Source organism: Wasmannia auropunctata, unplaced genomic scaffold (genome assembly GCF_000956235.1).
Source record: "Wasmannia auropunctata unplaced genomic scaffold, wasmannia.A_1.0 LD336116.1, whole genome shotgun sequence".
Classification (NCBI taxonomy): domain Eukaryota; kingdom Metazoa; phylum Arthropoda; class Insecta; order Hymenoptera; family Formicidae; genus Wasmannia; species Wasmannia auropunctata.
The window spans coordinates 1,318,726-1,340,616 of record NW_012026774.1 but is presented as its reverse complement, the minus strand read 5'-3'; the positions used below and the strand labels follow the sequence as shown (position 1 = coordinate 1,340,616).

At 39.1% G+C, this 21,891-nt stretch overlaps 3 long non-coding RNA genes across 3 annotated transcripts; 2 read left to right on the top strand and 1 right to left on the bottom strand.

Moving 5' to 3' along the window:
• Nucleotides 1–752: 752 nt before the first annotated feature.
• LOC105456447 lies at nt 753–20,934 on the bottom strand. Its single transcript, XR_975256.1, has 3 exons — nt 19,986–20,934; nt 9,482–9,553; nt 753–833 (listed from the first exon to the last, which is right to left on the bottom strand). It is a non-coding gene; the product is annotated as an uncharacterized LOC105456447 (long non-coding RNA).
• LOC105456364 lies at nt 13,905–17,461 on the top strand. The gene is made up of 2 exons (XR_975245.1): nt 13,905–14,433; nt 17,021–17,461. It is a non-coding gene; the product is annotated as an uncharacterized LOC105456364 (long non-coding RNA).
• On the top strand, nt 17,658–18,763 carry LOC105456411. Its single transcript, XR_975250.1, has 2 exons — nt 17,658–18,324; nt 18,505–18,763. It is a non-coding gene; the product is annotated as an uncharacterized LOC105456411 (long non-coding RNA).
• Nucleotides 20,935–21,891: the final 957 nt, after the last annotated feature.

The window sequence follows — 21,891 nt, the reverse complement described above, 5'->3', positions numbered from 1 at the left end:
GCTGCGCCGAAGCGACGCGCGGCGCGCACGGGAGATGAGATAACGGAAGGTCCTGAATACGAAATTCCTCGGGGAAATATACGAAAGGCCGGGCGCAAATGTGCGACCGCGCGGATCCACCAATTTGTAATCAATTAAGTCTGCCACCGACGCAAATCCCTAAGATAATCTAGTTTAGTAGAGTTTCTCACCTCTTAATTCTCTTACAGCGCCGGGTGCGTCGTTATCGCGTCGATCGCATACGAATTATCATTTTATCGGCCGAAACGACTCGGAAACGCGTTGATGAGTAACGAATAAACGGGTAAATGACTATACGGAATGAAAATTCGTTTTGTCGCGATGCAAATAAATGATTCATGTGATCGGATGGAACCCGTCCGTTTTCTCGGAACATGCAAGCATGTTCCCATTTCGAATACATGAAGCACAGTAGGCGCAGGCGCAACCTCCAGGTTGCATTTACGTTTGAATTCTTATTGGAGATAATTTTATGCGACGGGGTTCGAGTGATATTGGGTGGACGATAGTAGTAATTATATAAGATTTCACTCACCGACCGATGCGCAGCAGCGGAGTTTACCTTAATCTGTAAAATACAAATATATTCAAATTATAGAGCGCCAAAAATAACTAATAATAATAGTAATAATAATCATAGTTTCAAAGAATATGATTATTGCATTTATACAATAATTATATAAACAATTAATTCTATGAATGGCAAATAAAATGAGTAACAAATTACTCACTCCATGGTTGTTCCGCTGTTGCCCGATGCCTTCCAGGCCTCCTCCTCCTCTCAGAATTCCTTCATTGCACTTAAACACTCACTGTAAAATAATACAAATAATTATAATTGCGTATTCAACAGATTGATAATTGCGCGACACTTAAAACGCATTACTGAGGTTAATTGTACGCGCATTTTATTGTACATTACGATGAAAAAATAAAAAAATGCGTGAAAAAGAACCGCAGCAAGTCATAATTCGCTCGCGACTTCTCGTAAATTAACGCAACGGGCCTGTACAGCAAAAGATCTCATATTGTGCAACGCGACCTAATTAATTAAATCGAGTTATTAACTAATGAGAATGCAAACGAGTCGACAAATCACAATTAAAATTCAGTTGCATACCCATAAGCCTCCCGTTATCTAAATTGCTTGACGATTTATATAATTCAAATGTACAGATCGCACTGGATATCTACTCCACCATCGCCTCGATACAAGGAGTTGTTCATCGCGAAGGTTAATTAATCGTATATGCTGCCGATCGTTTATCGCGGATAATAACGTGGCGGTACGTGGAGTAGCTCGCGCCACTACCTGCCCGTTTGAGTTTCGACGCGCGAATGATAGGCCGGCGATTTTACAAATACAATGTTATATCAACAAAATATCAAGGCCGCGCACATCCGATGTGTTACCATTTACAAAAACGTTTACCCTACAAAACAAATTCATGTCGACTATAGTCTACTCCATATATTTTAAAGTAATTATTAACACACATTTGCATATATCACGACTGTACATATCTACTTAAACGATCGATCTAATGATTCGTACTCCGCGCTCTAAATTCAAAAACAATGGACGAATTACATCTAAAATAAAAAATTCAAAATGCAATTCACGAAATTTGAATTTAAGCATTAAAAAAATGTTTATCGACTTTAACAATTTTATTACGATATAAAAACTTCTCGCCTCCTGTCGCTTTCAATCAAACAAATACATCGCGCGAAATATCTGCTTGGATAAATGATTGTCCACTTGATATATAGAAATTGGTTGTGCAGGTTGACAATTTTTAATTGCATGTAGGGAGTGATAACGTTTACTCTTAGTACTTGTCACGATGTTTTGAAAAATAATAGCAATACTAGCAATACATGCAGCAGAAGCCCGCGTCCTACCTGCGCGTTCGAATCTTGCTGTACGAATGAAACTAACAAACTAACTTACTAACGAAGAAAATATACCAACGTAATGATCAGAAAAATAAAACGATTCTAGAAACGAAATATTGACTTTTTATAACATGTCTTTGCGCGCCCGAAAATAGTGAAATCGATCACAATCCGACGATATCGTCACCTCGAGCAGATTCAAATGTCGGCCTTATGCATTATTCCCCACACGAGGGATGCAAATCGGTGCGATCCCTCATACAGAACGACACACAACGATCATCCGATCTATCACATACACCACGTGAACTGACTGATTGCTATCATGGATTACCGCAATCATGCTCGTGACTCGAATTTTCAAGCTTCTTTAACACACTTCGCTCAAGTAGGATACAATATATCAGCTAATGGACTACTTAAGAAATTTGTTACAAAGACATAAAACACGTTAAATACATAATCAAAATTTATGTTACTGAGAGGAGTACCTATCTTTTATAAATTGTCTATGAAAAAGCTGTATTGCATTACGAATAACGACAAATAAATTTTCAAATAAACAATAGAATAAAGTAATATTTTTTATGTAAAACATATTCGATAACCATGTAGTGGATGCTTAATAGCTGCAGTATATCAATACGGTATCTTCGTGGGTTAATTAAAAATCTGATTTCAGAGATTATTTTTAAAGGTTGCCATCGCGCGTACGTTCTAACGATTTGAGATTGCTACCAGGCGGACTGTGAAGGCACGAGGGATCACCTGAGATAGGAGGAAGATTAAAGCTTTTGAGAGTCAAGGATCGGAAAAAGACCTAATTATACGAGGGCACAAAGTAATTGGCTATTAAGGAGCAAGCTACGTGTGAGTCAATTTATAAGGACGCTGACTCATCACAAATAGGATCTAACTATTTCTCGCAGGAGATGTAACTCTTTACGACCACTATTGGTCACTATACACGACGATTAATTTACATTTTCGTTTGTTACCTGTAAAGGCAGGTTGGTAATAAAACGACGAAGCATTTAAACGAATTATTCAAGCAAATAATCGGTACGATTCCACGACGAATCGTTATATTGTATGTATCGAGCGGTTAAGATATATTATTTAGTATAGAAATAAGATCATTTCCGATAAAGGAAGGAGTATACATATAAGGATGTGAGACGTTCAACTAAAAAGTAGCAGTAGCTGCAGGGGTAACTAACCGTTTATACGACCCGCGTCGTTACGTTGCAGCGATTTAAACGTAAGTAGACTGACGTGACATTTAACATCCCATTCCGCGCAACTATAAGGCCCGCTCCTCTCTTCCCCCTCCCCTCCCCCCTCGCGAAATAAAACGGACGCGTCAGAAGTATAACGCCTCGTAAGCAAGCGATCCGTCTCGCAGCAACGGCTTCTCGGAAGAAGCAATCGCTACAAAGCATACTCCGAGCCGATTGCTAATGCTCGGCTCACCATCAACTCTTTCCTTTTTGCCGCTCGATATGGTAGCCCAACGTCTCGATGTCGAAGGTGTTCTCCATTTCGCCGCCACCCGTTTATTCTCTCTCTCTCTCTCTCTCTTTCTTTCTCCCCCTCCCCCTCTCCCTCTATCACTCGCCTCGTCTCGCTCCCTCGTCAGAAGTGTGGAGTCACCGTGGAGCCATTATCCCGCTAGCAAGTGGGTTTATTAGGAACGCAGCGGGGGTGGCCTCTGCGTAAGATCGACACCGCTACCGCCGCCTCCCGCTCTCGCCTCCTAAGAGCAACGGCAGCAGCAGCAGCAACCGCAGCAGCAGCAGCAGCAGCAGCAACAACAACGCAACGTGAATCGGTCAGGCTCGTTACCTGTCTCGTGGTCGTTTTTTCTATCCACCTTCTCTCCATACAGCCTCCCTTCCCCCGCGTCGCGGTGGTGTAGCCCCCTCCGCCCTTTCCCCACCGCCCCATTATTACGAACAATTATTAATGGCCGACAGGCTTTCGCTTCGGCTCGTCAGACCGTCGAAAATGGACGAGCCCCAAAGTGAGAAGCTGTCGAGTGCTACCGGTCAGCCCGGACGCCTCGACCAATTTATTCGCCAGCACCGTTTGTTCTCCGGGGCGCTGGCGGCTTTTGTACTCTCGGCAAGCAGGAGAGGGTAACTCTCCTCTCTCTCTCTTTCGCTCTCTTTCTCCGATCGAGTATGAGCGTATTTACATGCCGTTGCGTGACGGCGCGATGGCTCTCGGGAGCATCGACACGATAATTTGGAATGGAGGAAGAAATTATCCGGGGAGAGACGCGCGGACGCAACGCGCGATATTGTGTGAGAGACGCAGCGAAACGATTTACATCGGCGGTTTCTCGGCGCGGATGAAACGAGAGTAAGCGATTTCTATTATAAAGCGATACAATATAAACAAGCGAATAAGAAGATGTAGATTAAACCGCTGAAAAATTATACGATCCTCGTTAATGTCAAGAATTATGGCACTAAGTGCAATATTAATCGCGAATATTGTACTAAATTGAATTCTTATCTTGTAACTTTTGCTCAAGTTAAATTTAACATTGTAATCGCCAATCATGACATTTTGATGTTCGCTACGTATGTAATTCTTGTAAAAAAAAGTTAGCTTAATCGACCGAGGAAGGTGGACTTTTTTTCGGTTAACCTGATTCTCCTCACACACTCGATACTGTTACCCGAAAATTACCGATGAAGAAGCGTAATTATCGTGATCGTGTGAGTCGAAGACTCATTGCAGGTACGAAACTGTCAATAACGCGAGATGAAAATGGGCGGGTTGTCAACTGAAAACAGGCTTTTAAATGGGTACAGGGCCGAGTGATGTTATCCGGGCTAATTTGTTCGAAAGATCGTTCACCAAGGCCCAGTAAGTTTTAACTGTTTACAACTGACGGAATAAAACACGAATGTGCAGCGTAATAAAGTATGCGTATCACGGCCTTCGTTTCTTCGACATGAGTTAAAAAAAAAGGCTTTGTAGGCAAAGATGTAATAACCTGTTGTCATTAATTCCTGCAAATATTCCTATTAATCGCAAGTTCCTTGCACAGTCTCAAAATAGATGTTCGAATTAATCCGATGATTTTCAGTCATTCTATATTTTATTGACCGTAAAATTATAATAAATTGAGAATTTTATATGTTAGCCTGCATTGAATAATTGATATAATAAGACATTCTCTTCAAAAATCCATAGTATCATTCATTTCAAATTGCAATCCTCCTTGTTATAACTATCATAAATTGCACAAATTAACACGTTATATTTACACTTTCATATCTCATTCAATTGGCAAAGAAAATAGAAACTGTTTCTATAACCTTGATAGTTCATAGAAAAAAATATTGTTAAAATTTTCGTATTGCAATCACAATATTTCATGGACTCTAATGATGCGTCACAATACGATGTAATGTGCTTTTTTGTATAAATAATTTTTATGTAAATTTTCTTATATAAACAATATATACCCTCTTTAAAATAATATTACTTTTTTACGCATTCCTACTTTCCTTTTCTTTAGATTAATTTCTATGCTCTATTCTTTTCAAGCTAATAATTGATTAAATTCCACCCTTCTGACACGAGGTCTCGAGCCGAAGAAAATGAGAAGTGACGACGAACCGGCAAAGAGATGAGAGGAAAGACGAGGATGTAGAGAGTCGATTTATACGGGGGAAGCGAAACGTCGCTTCTGTGTGCACGGGATATACTCTCGCATGAGACTTGGACTTACACTTTTTCTTTTGCTTCAATATGGATATCTGCTCCCGGTCACTCTTCACGGCGTCTAACTTGAATCGAGAGTGAACCGCGGGGGAAAGCCAGACGAGGAGAACGAGAAGTGGGCCCCCCCGAAGAAAAAAGACGGCGGAGTCCGAGCTAAGGGAGATGAGAGCTGAAGGCATTGTTCGCTCCTCTGGCCCCCGCGTTCGGAGAGATCTCCCGCTGCGCGAGTTATTTGCCACGATCCTGCTTCATGATTTTTACTCTAATTTGTACCGACAGGGATGGAGCACGCGAGCTGCATTCCTGCCATCTCTCTACGTCCACCTCACGAGCCCACTGCACTGACCGCCCCGCGATCTCGCCTCGATGCCGATCGCGGGGCCCGCCGCGCCGTCGTTCCGTGAGCGGCCCGGGCACTCGGGAGCCCGACGCGGAGATCGTCCCGGGCACAATGGGCTCCCTATGATTTCGGTAGCGGTGTTTTTTGTCAGCGCCAAACAAGAGCCCGCCATGGTTAGCCTTGATCGATGGCTGAACTTAGCTGAGTAAGCCTCCGTTTAATTAATTCTTTAATTACTTTCCCCTCCCGAGACGTGCTCATCCCTGGATTCTCCCGGGAGATGAGAGACTCTTGATTCTATGCCGAACGCTCGATTTTAGATCTCTCTGATACGGATACAGGATACCGTACGGTAGCGAGAACAGTGACGAGGGCGATCCTTCACGAGGAGACGCGATGTTACTTTTGAATACTGCTTGTTTTTTTTTTCAAGTTATTCGATTATAGATTTACAGGCTTGTTTTTCCGTCTGCACTATTAATTCGATCACGCTTGCCTGGTTAATTCGCGAGAAATAGGGTCGAATCTAAAACTATGACAAAAACTGGAGTCAAGGAAGAAAAAATCGTGTCGAAGAATCGCCAATTTTGTAGGATCAAAGACTATAAAGATCATTTAATAATTACTACACTATACTAATGCAAATATGTACATCTAAAAAATATGTATATTATACACTATACATCTTTCGATAAATACAGAAAATCATATTGATTAAAAATTCTTTTATTTATTAACAGAAATATTAATGATAATTATAAGCTTTAAACCAAGCTTATTTAACAAAAAGTTTTTGTTACAGCCATAAGTGGTTACAGCCAAAAGTTAATAAGAAAATATATTGCGATTGTATTGGAGATCTTTGATAACCGATTTCGGTGAAAGGCATATTCACTCCGTTTTTGCTTCGGTTGACAGCAGTCGGGTGTGAAAAGTACATTTTAAAGTAATATTATATGCTTGTTACTTATCAGAGAAGTGGCACAAAAAAGTCAATTTCAACAAGCCGACTTGTTGATTTGCAACTTATGTCGAGATAACATATCTTCTTATTACCATCGATTTTTTTATCACCGATGCAACCTGCCTAAGTAGCGTAATATAGATATGAATTAATTATCTCATAACATGCAAATTTTCGTACTAAACAGACGGCAAGTAGCAGAAAGTAATTCATAAAGTTGAAAGTCATCCGCACTAATTGCTCTTAACGGGAAACGTGCGTTTCGCGGTAACGGATTTTGCGCGTAATTTGCTGTTCAGTCAAGCTGAGACCTTAACTCGTTCTACAAACGCGTATTACGGCAGCTAATATCGGCGTAAACGCGAATTAATCCGTGCGTCTGCAGGATCATCTGGTTTCCTTATACGCGTAATGAGTTTAAGTCGCCTGTGGTTGCAGCGACATTTCGATTAATCGAGATATCCATTTCTGACGGAGTTCCTGAGCCGAGAGGAGAAAAATGTATTTTATATTTACTCGAAAACATTCTAACATCAGTGGCGAGTGAATTAACTGTCGCGATAAAATCGAACGCGATCTATCATGGCACTAATAGCGAATTCAGCTATAGATACGTATTGGGGTATGTTAAAGCAGTACACTGATCTAATATGACAATGAGTATAAAAGTGAAATACAAATATTTTGGATTATAAAATATATATTTTACCGAGCTACCGTATTCGCCGATCGGTTTATACCGCTTGCAGTTCTCCACAGTTCTGCTCCTTGCACGCGAAAATTGTATAGTCTGATATATTATTATTATTATTATCATACAACTTTTTTTGCACAATCCCGAACCGTTCACGGCAATCACGGTGTTAGTGGTAATCGAGATGCATTCGTTCTCCACGTGTGCTTTCAGCGTGGCTCGTATACACGAGAGAATCTCGCACGCGTGTAAACGCGCGTAAAACGCTCGGACACGCTCGACGATGTTTCGAGCTAAGGAGGCGTTAAGACGGGCAAGCATCGTAAAATAAGGCGGCGACGTGCTAGATACGAGCACAACGGCGCGTCGTAAAATCAGTCGGTGTCGGTGCAACGGCATAATTCTTCGGGAATACTCCGGGCTGTGAACTTCGCGACTGGTTTTAAACGCGAGGAAAGGAATAACCCGACCCGTGTGTGTTATGTGGATGTAATTGTTACGAGCAGCTGTCCTTTCTCTCTCCCTCTTTCTTTTTTCTCCCTCTTTCTTCTGCCCATTTCTTTCTCTCCCCGCCACCGCGAATCAGTTCCGAAGATCGTCGGAGGCGCGCACGTTTTACATTGTTACGACAGAACGGTCCGCTCGTTTATGGCCCATCGGAATCCGGGACAAATCGGAGCGATCCGCTCCTTACTCCATTAATGATCGACCGGTTCCTTCCAATATGCGCGATACAATCAATCATGCGGCGGCCGATTTTAATATTTAGACAAAGCTCGAGAGTATCCCTAGCTCTTTTTTGTTATTAACACATAGATTACTAGTACACTTGGGATTTGTTCTTCCCCCCTCCCTTTCAGTGACGAGACGATCTCTGTTTGAAAAATGAGAGGCGTTTCGCTTTCGGAAGTATTTCTTCACTTTCGCACCGTAAGCCCCCTAAATCATTGTTCGTTATATGTATTCGCGCGCGCGAAATTGCACGAGGGGCCGGGCCGAAGTCCTGATAAGAACTGTTATAAAACTTTTCTTTTCGGTGCCGCGCGCTACCTTCGCGCGGACACCTCGTTTCCCAAGGCGGGGCCTTATGGCGCGAAACTACCCGCGGTTGCTGATTGCCCCGGCATAAAATTTGTCGTAACCGAGGAATTATCTGTCGGCCGATATCGGGCTAATTTTATGGGGCTGCGAATAATGTTGCGTCTCGCACGCCTCTGTCGTCCTGTCGCCTAATTTTACGACGTCGTCCCGCCCCGAACAACTTTCTTCGTCGCGTATCCGCGGAGATCATCAGCCTCGCATTTTTGCGCGTCCCACGTTTGCCTGATCTCGAAAAATAACACGAATTTATTAATTGTCGATTGTGCAACAATTCGAGACAAACGCGAAACACGGTCGTTACAACACATCCTAGCGTCGCGTCGCGTCGCGTGTGTTTCGTATTTCTGACACGAGAAGCCATCGCCCGAACATATAACACGTTCGAATTCCAGAGTGGAGACCGAGAAACTTGACGTCATAATACCGAGGGCAACTAATATTTTAAAGTTCCGAGAAGAGTGGAGAGAGATTCATCGAACCGTGAAGAAGTATACGCGGAGGCAGATCCCCGTGAAACAGTAGCGAGGGAGGTGTCTGCCACCGTACGAGCGCCGCCATTGCGGACGTAAGAATCCGGATAACCGGTGCACAATTCCGCTAGCTTCTAATCGAGTAACTCAAACGCCAATAAGAACACGAAGTGGATACACGAAGAAAAGGACAATAGTTTTGAAAATATACATTTAAACCCACTTAGCGAATTAACATAATATCTACTCACAAACTGGTTGCCTTCTGGGAATAAGCTGCGCGATTTCGGAATGACTCACAGTGGTGTCAAGACGGACAAAACCTGAAATTTTAAAATTATCATCATATAATAAGATTGAGAAATTTTCAAACAATTTAAATTATTTCGTGTGCTAGACAATAATTAAGATTCCCGTTTATTCATCACTACTATCTTAGATTATGATATCAGAAAACGAGAAAATACACCATAAAAATTCTTCCAAAATATATTAAAATGAAAATATATTTCAATAAAACAATATTTACAATCTGAGATTCTGAGATAAATAGTGGTGAGTAAACAGAAACCTTAAAGCATTTCGCGTTATTTCCTTGTATTATTCAAATATTAAAAATAACAGAACAAAAATACTACACATCTAGAAATAGAAGTTTGCGTTATGTGAATACAAATTATATATAAGTGGTATCTTTTATAAATCTTTCTTAATTTTTTGCAGCGATTACAAAAAAGCGCGACCATTTTGCCCGCAAAATCTCTTTTAGGCACCACTGTGCAACCGAACGATTATATCAACGAGTTCCGAGGGAAACGCTAAGAAGAAGCACGGGATTTAGACACCGCGTGACGTCGATCTCCGGAGGATTCGACCGGTGTCCAAGAAGCGAGCACGAATTCGAGAAGAGTCGTATGGCTCGTTCGCGGTCGACAGGTTCGCATGCACGGTGACGGGATCGTCGAGGTTCGAAGGAAGACGAAGACGACGAAGAAGAAGAAGAAGAGAAGAAGGCGGCGGCGGTGGCCGACGTTACCTCGCCGCCATGCCATCCTTCAGCGTTCGCGTTCGCTCCGAGCTTTGCGTGCCACTCAACATTGGCAAGTAATTTCTTGCACGCAATTGCCCGCTACTGGAATTGCCTGGTAGGCGACCTTAGTCCGTCAGTCATTTACTTTTTAAATCGATCCTACCTGCCCGCCCCCTTGCCTCGCCTGTCCGTCCATCCGTAACTCCCATACGGCCATCTCGACCCTCGTGTGCACGCGTGTGCGAGCACACGCGACTCCGTGGCACGCGGAATTTCCCAACGCTATAAAAATCGATTCGTGATAGGCGTTCTCGTTTTCGGCAGTGTTTTTCTCTCGCCGTTTTCTTATCATGCGCCTCGCCGTACAAAGAACATGTTACGTGCAAAAACTTGCGAATGCGTGCTATTTTAAAATTTATACGATTGATATTGATAGACGCTGCTTAATAATCACTAAACATAACATATTCTTTGTTCTCTTTCTATTAGCTGCATATAGATAACAAGATGTTAATAATACAAGATGTTGCAAAATAATAATCATATAATGGTAAATTATGCAATGTCTTTGATTATTTTATAATAAGACCATAAAAAAGATGCTAATTCTATTATTGACAGCCGTCGCGCTGATGCGACGGATCATGAAGACTCTCGGACGAACGTATAAAGCGGTTTCGATATATCGCTTAACACTGCGGCATTATGGCTGGATTACGTCGCGCATTAATTTTCTTGTCGAGTCGGTCGAGCGTGTCAGGATGTTCTGGGATGTCGCTACCCGTATCATTAAAGTCGCGAATAAATTGCTCGCCGGTATACAGATCGCGCGATGGTTTACCGAGTATCGCTGAACACACCGCTTTCTCAACCCTTTAAACCCTCGCGATAATGGTCATCCTGGTATTAACCGTGCTTAGGATCGGAGCAGTTCCTATACTCGGCGCATCACGTGGCTGAGAGGCAAACTTAGAACGGAAGGGATCGATATATACACGCCGTTATTTTGCATACAAACCGCGCGAGAAGGTTTCAAGTTCTAACTAGGTATTCCATATTATTTCAATAATTTTATTAGAAACTGGTTTCTTAGAAATCTCAGTATTTAATCAATAAATACTTGATCGATAGAATATTGTTATCTTTTGAATTTTACGATGCTGCCACATTTTATGGCATTATTTCATCGTAAAAATAACGGGGGGAAAAATGTTTAAATCGCAGTTTATCGATTTAAAGTTCAGTGAAAAATATTCTATTTTATTTTATACTCGAAAGTTATTTCCTAACACACACATTCATTCGTCGTGCGAAATGGTCGCACATGTAAAGCGACGGAGCGCAATCCTTTCACCGACGTGGCGTTTCGAGCAGCTGGTTCGGCCCGTGACTCTAATGCGAGAAAGAGGGAAAGAATTATCGTTTCCGAATCGAGGCTACCAATAAGCAATAATTGTACGTGTAGCGACCGTGCCGCGTTTGCATTCGTGTCGGCACGACAAGCGGCGGATCGCCGCCGCGGAGAGCAGGGAAGCGAGGAGCAAAATGACTATATCTTAATCATCTTTGGTTATTGCCTTTCTAGACCGTGTGCTCGACTTCGCTCGTGGGAACCCATCTCGCGAATGTGGAAGAGAAAACCCTGGGATCTCCTTCGCCGGAAATTCGCGGCACGCATACGCCGCTTATCATCCGGCAATCAAAATACAGAGCGGATCCACAAAGATCCGTTTCGATTTCAAGAGTATTATCTGACAAATACTGTAGAAAACGAGTACGGTACAGAGTGAGTTTCACGCTCGCGCTGTTTGATTCTATAACGAAAGTTTCTGGCGCCTGTCCAAGATACTCTTCGATGTACGCGCCCTTAAATTGCACACGCGACCGAAATATGAGGAAATTATGCGAAAAATATGAACACGTCAAATTTCGTGTTTTGAGGAGGGGGAGGAGGGGGGACGAGCCGTGACGGGAAGTGATGCGTATACGTGTGAGAAATCGTGTCTACATGATTCGCACGTAAAAGCATTATCGACGCCCATACCCGCAGGGAGAAACTGTCGTTGATCGAGTACGGGATCGACTCAAAAGACACCCGGGGATGCGTGCCAAGGATAAGCGGGCTGTTCCAGTCCGTTTATCGCGCGATTTCGTTGTTAACTCTCCATAACCGAATTTTTACTTATAAAAGAAAATTACAAGACCGATAGTACATGGATTTAATCATTGAGACTTAAAAGTATAGATATCTGAATATGTAAAGTTATATGATTATAAATGATTAAGTTTAACTGTAACGTATGATAATCTTTCTTCTTTTTGACAATGAATTTAAAAAGTACATGATCCAAGATTAGAATTTATTTTAATAAATCAGCGATTTTGGTATTGCTTCTCGATAAAATTTAATAATTTTTTTCTTGAAAGTAAAAAACATTTATTAAAATATTGTATGTACCATTGAGCTATTACGATATAAAATTGTGCAATACAATTTTTAGTTATTACCACACACGCGGCGTTATGCTACATCCATTTTGATCTTTCTCTTTGCAGCAATGGATGGCGCCACCAACTGCTTTAGATCGATAGAAATAAAATCTTAAGCATCTGCGGATTATACATTAGCATGATATATAGCATGATAACATCATATTCTTACGATATCATCATATTTCTCGTTTAAACGTATAGTCGTAAATATGTAGAAGTCGTAAATTTTGACACATTTAAAAGATTTCCAAGAAATTCAAACTGATATTATCGATCAATTAATATAAGTTTATAAAATTAAATTAAGCTTATTATTTAAAATATTTTTAATCGCGAAAGAAGACAATATTTATAATAATTATAAAATTTTAGCAAAATAATAAAATGTTCTTTTTCTTATAACAATTATATAACCAAGCCAAAAGCTAGTAAGAATTATATATACGAGATTTATATGAAAAATACGAAATAAAATTTCAAGGAGACGTATACATAGACCTTGCGAAGAATTGCACACAGTGACGTAATAATACACATATCCCTGCGTTTAAATAGATGATTCGTATACGTCAAACGAGGAACGTGATGGAAATTCTAACGACCACAAAACGTGCTCTCATGTGCTCTGATAAAGTAATCTACATGACGTTGGCGAACAATCTCAGTTTGCTTTATATTCCACGAAGAGTTTGGATTTTATTAAAATGTAATTTTTAACAAACATTTTGCTGCGCTAATGTGTCCGTACATTTAATTTCTTTGAAATCATAGTTCTGATTTTCTTTTGATCGCGTTTTCAATTGTACTCTATTTCTCCTATGTATTTGCATTCGCATTATTAGGTATAACATTTATAATATTGTAACAAACAGATTTTTGCTAAAATCTTCCTGTAGGTTTGCACCGTAAAACTGTGAGAACAAGTTATAACAATAATATAAATACAATAAATGTATTTAAATCACGTAAAATAATTCTGTAAGCGTTACGTAAAAATTCTAGAGATGATTCTATTACTTTAAAAAATGACACCGAAGGTTATCGAAAACAAAACAGAGTGCATATGCACTCCGCTTTATAATTTCTGATGTATATACGAGAATTAGAAAAGCAGTATATATTTTTCATATCGTCACCGGCACGCGCGACTTCCATTCAAATTACGATCTACAACGGAACTTTGCGACGAAATCACCGTGCAATTACGGTAAACACGCCAAACATTCGAGCTAAGTACTGACTCTGAAGTTTTTCTGAATGGCGAAAGAAATGCGCTTGAAATCGTCAGTGTCATCGGGTTATCAAGTCTGTGTCCGTCAGTGTTTAAGCCGGCTTAAACACCGTGCGAGTTGTTAGTCATGTTAGTTGAGAAAGATGCGCACATTTTACACGATTCTCGTGCTCGTGATCCTCTCCGCGAGCCTCGGCGAGTGTTGGTCCTTCTCGAACGTGGCGAAATCTATCGACAAATTGCTACGGCCACAAAACAACACCTCGCAAGTTTCAAACTCTAAGGAGAATGACGGCGCTACGTCGACGGCATCCCCGGAAATCACGGTAGAAGGCAGGATAATATTCGTACCACGAAGGAACATAGTCTCCTGTGCACCGGGTCAGCAAGTCGATCGGCGTGGCAAGTGTAGGACAGTGTGGTGAAACTCGACAAATAATACGCACAAGGTACATTTATATGAAATACATTACCACGAATCAATATTTCTAATATTTTATCACGTAGATTCTAATTATTTTTAGATTCTATTTATTTATTTTTCGCTTTCGTTGAAGCAGCCAATCGTAATGAAAATGTGATTTGCCGTGACAGAACAAAGTATAACATATACACACGGAAAGAACGGTTTTAAATATTTAAAAATTTAATTAGATACAGATTTGAAAATAATTTTGTAAGACTGTCAAAATAATTTCGTAGGTATTCAAACACAATATATGTTGCAAAAAGCTATGACAATCTAACAAGTTTGGGCGTTTTACATGATTATTTTGATGGTCCACAATAAAATTAATTTCAGATCCTTAATTAAATATTTAGATATTTCAAAATCTTTCTTTTCTTTTTTAAATTAACTGTAGTTCTCGAGAAAAACAAGTTTAAATATAAAAATAGTGTATTATCACGCATGATAATCGTGCTCAGCAAGATAGTACATATATTACTATCATCGAAAGTGCGCCACCGAGGGTTATCGGGAATACTCTCATAGATGAAGCAAAACAAGTTTTCAATGCATCTCTTTTGAAAATTAATAATTTGATAGAAATAAATGCGTAATTTTGCATACCTTATCCCATTATACATACACGCGCTGTGTATTATTATTTTTGGAATCAATGTTCTAGGAATCGTTCGCATATAGGCTATTAACCTCGCGTGTATTTTTAGCAGGCTGAGTTTTATGCCGGTGAATCGCCTAATATAAGTAAAGTTCAAGATTTCGTCACGCAGTTCTCGGTATCGCAATCTCGAATCGAATGAAAAATTCCGGACACGCCGGATTGATAAAGCTGCCCGACTGTTCGTCTTCGCGATACTCCGCGTCGCAGATAAAGCTGCCTTTTAAGCCGGTTTGCGTACAAGGTCGATTTTAATTAGCCCGCTCGTCCATTTCCGAGTGGTCTGTTTGCGTTCGATTCGAGGAGGCGACGGCGGCGGCGACGGCGATGGTGATGGAATAGAAATCAATCGTCGCCAGTTGCCCAATCGCATTCGCTGCTCGGTGAGCTTCACGGTTTTTCTTACGGAAAATGCGAGATCCAAGTCTGCCGTCCAGACGTGCCGAATCTGAGTTTCGTATCGCTCGTGTCCCAACGCGATCACGCACCGCCCATCCGATAAAATTAAAAACGAGACGCTATACGCATCGTGATTAACGAACTTTGGTTTGACGCTGATAATCATTCTGTGGCACGTGTTTTTGAAACACGAGCATTTAGTACGCCACGAAGTGTCGTTAATCGCATTGGTGACCGTGTTGTATTTTACTCGAGAATAAAATCACTTTCCGCACTTCGATGTAATCTCCTACCGGTAATCCCCTGAGGGCTCTTTGAAATGTGAAGAAGATTATGCGTAATTACGTATTGCGCGAGACATCTCGAGTGATATATACTACGTTTGAATTCTCGATAAGGTGATTAATATCAGCAAGGAAATTTATTCGTGACGAACGTGCGCAAATCCGCAAATTAATCCCAACAGACATTGAAAACGAACGACGCGTGATCGCACAATAAGTTTTATTGAGAGGCAAGATCTGGACAGGCTTCAGTCGTTGATTGCACTCTGTATACTGCGCAACTATGAGGCTTTTATTAGCTATAACGTACGCGATAGCGTTATTTTTCATCCTGTCGACGCCGAGCACGTACGCGACCGACACGACCGTCTCGCGGGAGGAAAAGCGTTTCGTGCGCTTTGATAACTACAAAATCGAAGCTGGATCAATAATTAATGTCCCTATACAATGTCCACCGGACAAGGTCAAAGTTGGAAATCGTTGTCGAAGTGTCTTTTAGGTAAGGATAAAACAGAAACTTCTTACAAGCAAAGCATGAATTATTGGTTGCGTCGCACATTTGCAACGGCACAAGCGATATATTTTTTCTATCATTAAGATCTCGAAATTAATTAAACGTAATTAATTGTCGCCGCATCCTATAAATAAATAACAAGTAATAATATATTTACAAATAATATTACATATTATACAATCAATAATGTATCATTGGTTAAAATATGTAATGTTGTTATAATATGTAACATTATTTTAAAAAAATAAAAATTATTCAACCGTTATTTGCTATTAAATTGTGTACGTTGTACGTTTATTCGATCATTCTTGTTTTATACACGTCCGTTAATAATACTTGATTCTTACGATGCATTGACGTCAAGCACGTTTCACATTTACGTTTGGTTGATTGTAGCATGACGTAAACTTATAATTCCGACGAAGTGTAACGCTTTGAAGTTGATTTTCTTTGCCGGAAGTCGCTACAACTCATCAACTATGCTAGCCTATTCCGTCCATCAGAGATGCGCACACAATCGTCACCTCGTATCGATCCCTTCATACCCGCGTCAAACTTAAATATGCAATAAATTGCTCAGCTCTTTATATTTATAGCGACCATTCTATTTCCGCATACACCGCAGTTCTTACTTCCGACTGTAGAGAGATGTATAAAACTCGTATGTAAAACTCCACGTAGATTGAAATGAACAAGATCTTGATTTCTGTTACAGAACCTTTATAGATAGTCGAACCACTCCTGACCATGAAAGAAGACATCCCCGGAAGGAAACAAGAGGATTAACAGGATTAAGAAATAAGAATATTATTCTAATCAAAAATAATTAATGCGACTTTATGAAGAGTTAATTGTACCTAATTAATATGTGTAAGATATATGTAAGTTAATGTACAGTTCATCAAATCAATCGGCAATCATGAATTGCGTTCAAAATGCAATTAAGATGTAAAGACTACGAACTAAATTATCTTCCCGCACATATATTTATCCCCACAAACGCAAGAAATCGGTTAGGATTTTCTATTATAGTGTGCAATAATTAAAACCGAAGTAAGAGAATATATTATAGAGTATTAAATTTTTATCGATATACTTAATGTTAAAGAACAAATAGAGTATTTTATCGTCCGTAAAATAAATCGAATTAAATATATCTCTTTCTGAACATGTACACACACAAAAGTATATTCAAAATTATTAATTAAATATGCAAATAAACTCCTGTTTACAAATATTTACATAATTTTTTAGATAAAAAACATGTAAAGCGCGTGTGTAAGATAAATAATAAAAATATTCATGCACAGATACACATGTATATGTAAAACCGTCATATAAGATATCATAAAATGAATAAAGCATTTAAAATTATCTGTATAAGTTTTTCCTCTAAAAATTTTTTTTTTTTCTAAAATATTTTTTACTCGTATCTCCGCTGAGTCATAAACGATTTCTTGGTAATGTGCGCATAAAATTTCGAATGCACGCGTGCGCGCATTTTTAATAATTTATCACGCTGCGGAAATTACGAAAGACGCTCGTGCGTAAGCAACGAGTAATCAGAACACGATTTTAAGTACTAATTAGCAATGACGGAACGGAAAGGATCAGACAGGAAACCGCAACTGATGGGCCTTCCCTAAGTTGTTTATATAAATACCTGCGCTATGGTTACAACAGTCAGTCCAGTTATTAGCATTTTGATGTTACAAGCGTACGCGTGAAGAAAAAGGAGAGAAATCTGACGCCAGTCCGTTTGTGATTTCATTCTACCTAATTTGAAATTCGAGAAAGTGTAATCGGGAGATTGAATATCATCTGCAATAATCATGGCACCCGCCCGTTTGATTCTACTGATTCTCGCGTCGATAATGTTAGTATTTGCGTGCGAGGGATTGCCACTAACTTTCCCCGCGAGAAATCGGGTACCCAAGTGTCCGGAGGGTTATAGGACCGTTCGTAACGGAGGATGCAAAAAGATTATTTAACATAAGATATGCTCCTCTGTTGCACAAGGTAAATATTCCACATTTTTGAAATGACAAATGCATTTTTTTATTTCTTGTTTTAAATTATAGCCTATATTTTGCATACTATAGAAGCAGAAATGTTTAAGAAAAAAATATTTTGTAATTAATGTTGCGTAAATTAAAGTAAACCGATTCTAATGATCAAATATTTTTTTCTTGATTATAGAATAGTGCAAACAAAGTCGCAGGATATTTTCCCGGAGGTGCCATATTAGCAACGAAAACGATAATACTTTTATCTCTTATATCGTAATATAATCATACCTTTTGACTACGAATCATTTAGAAATATGTGCAGAAGAAATCCCTTTAATAAAATTTGGCAATCATCGTCCATCAAAAATTCAATATGTTTTTGTAACCAATATGCACCACGTAAATATTCTGTGTGTATCACTGATAAATAATAATGTCAAAAAAAATAATTTCCGATAATGTTTCCATTAATCCATTCTTTTTCCCCATATACATATATTTAAATATAATCATCATATCTGGATAAGTAATATAATCAATAAGAGATGGAATATTAAACATTATTTTACTATTTAAGTAATATTATTTTATTATTTAATAAAATAATATTACTGTTTTCTATGTAAAATATTGTAATACTAATGTTTTCAATGTATCAGTTGCCTTTACAATAAATGTGTATTAATATCATAATCTATTTTTAAATTATATGAATAAAATAATTCTACCAATTATAATAAAAATGTAAACCGTTTGAAAAAAAATAAAAAAATAAAAAATGCCACATTATATACAAAATATCTCGAATGTTAAAAATATTATATTATAACATTAACAACAATTATTTGTGCTCTGCCGATATTATAATAAAACAAATCTCTGAAAATTTATGATAATAAATGTGCAAATATGTATTATTATTCATCATATTAATAATAATTGTAAATACTATTTTATAATATTTTTAACATAGTTTAATTAATATTCGCGCATTTTTTAAAAATTTTTTTCAATTATTTGTTTTGAAATATTAATTATAAGATTGCAGTGGGCTTAACATTCTGAAATAGCTTGACACAATATAATATTGTTAATTATTAATTATATTTTTAAATTTATTTAATTTTCTTCTAATTTACCTTCTGTAGTTATCTCGCGATACCGGCAAAATACTCGCAATCGTTGAGAGTTTGCAGTGTTAGATAAATAAAATTTCTTGAACTCGATCATCGATAATATAGTAATAATCAACAAGCACGCGGTTCATATTTAAACAGTATGTAATGTATTTACTCGGTACGAAAAATTTTTAACTATAATAAATAATATTCTTTTTAATAATATTAAAAATAGAAAATAATTTCTTAATTTCAAAAAAATTAATTGCTAATAATTCTAATAATTTTAATATTATCTGGAAGTTTCGAAAAATTAAAATAATTGTATTTGAATTTTTTATATCACAATTATTTTCAATAACATATTATCGATGCGCAAAGTAATGCGAAATCAGAAAGAGACATAATTCGCTATTTATTTCTTATCGTTTTTCAAATATTAATTAAAACAGAAATCAAACAGAAATTTATAATAAAAACATGAAAAATGTACATACAGTTAATTATAAAAAACTACAAAATGTATATGTATAATATCAGTATATGTACATACTTGATGTGATAGCTGCGTTTTCGTTGGCACTCCAGTGAAAAAATAACGGGAAGACTCAATCAATTCCAGGCGAAGATCACGGGCGCACATCACGGGTGTCAACCATAGTCCCAAAACGTATGCAAGCGGCCACACGTTTAATATACGTACGATCTCGTAGACCGTTCGTTGCGAAAGACACTCGCGATTGTTTCTGTCCCCCGTGAGATGCGTACACATTTTTACGCGTCGACGATCGTCAGAAATACGGAGCGATGTGAAAACGATCTGTTCGAGGCGTTGCGACTCCGTAATCAATCTCGAATTCAAAATTTATGAAAAAACAAGGCGATCGTTGAACCGTGGAAACGACGCGCAGCATTCGGAAAGCGTCGCGATATCGGCACGCGCCGCGATTGCCGACATGTCCACTTACGACGAAACCGTCCGATACTGCGAAAGGCACTCGCGATTATTTGCTTCTTCCACGTGAGATGCGTACATTTTTCGCGTCGACGATCGTCGGAAACATGGAGCGATGTGAAAATGATCTGTTCGATACGTTGCGATTCCGTAATCAATTTCAAATCTACGTCTATAGAAAAGCAACATATATATCGGCGATCGTTGAAACTCGAAACGACGCCACAGCATTCAGAAAACATCGACCCGCGCGCGTCGCGATCACCGACATTGTCCATCGCGTTACGACGAACGTCGTCCGATAACCTACCGCGAAAAATCGGCCTCGCGATAATTGTTTCTTCCGCGCGAGATTCACTTTTCTATGTACGTACATACGTACATAGAACATACAGTAATAATCGCGAGAAACGTCGAACGCGTTTCAGATTCGCGACGCGACGCGTTTGGCGACTGACCGGCGCGGCGAACCGAAGCCCACCGACGCGGCGAAAACTTCAGGCGATTGTTCGACTTGTGAGGTTAAATCCGGGTGTTCCGAATCAATTCCGACAATTCCCTTAACGTACGGGATGTTTCGATGTAGAGGATATCGTTGAATCGTCGAAATGCGTGCGGTAGAGAAGAAATAAACGCGCACGATACTCGTAACGTTTGAAACGATCGTCGCGACCGACGCCACCAATGCCGCACACACGGCCAATGGCCGCCGAGGTCGCCAACGCGGACTACTAGCGCCATCTGTAGGTGGGAGGCCTTATTAGGGCGCATTCGAAGTCTCGAGTAATCCAACAGATGGCTCTGTTATGTCGATAACTCGGTCTATTTCCACGCTCGTCAATATTGGCCAAAATCAGCTGATTTCTATCGCGATGCTATTACGATGTGCCGTGTTTACTTTTATAAATGTGTCTTATATGTGTTTCCGCCCCATTTATTCTTTACATAAGCGTCTGGTTGGGCTCTGCGTCATTAGGCAGGTAAGATTTCCCGTCACAATCGTTACCTTGAGGTGTAACATTATGAAAATTAATCTTAGCATAAGTGTATTTCACATGCAAATTGTAAACGCCCACATTGTTCACCGAGCTGCTCGGTACTGAAAGCATTATTTGCTTACTACATCTGAATTATTCTGAATTGTAGTTGACGTAATGGCAGATTACGGCCTGTACTCTCTTGCGAATAGCTTGATATCTTCCGCAATGATCGTTTTACAACAAGGTAAGATGTATCGACACATTTATAAAGCTGGCGCTATAGTTTCATTCGCGAAAGAATGCAATATCAAAATGTATCATGATATTTCATTTTCTTTTTAAGAGAAAGAATGTATAATTATAATACAGCCTTTAGCCATATAAATACTAAATTACACCCCCATAAATCAACATAAATATATTCTTTATATCTAACAACAAATAAATTAAAAAACAGTTTTATTGAAAAAATAATGATCATTTTTGTAATAATTTTAAATTTATTTTGTTAATTCTCCTTTGGA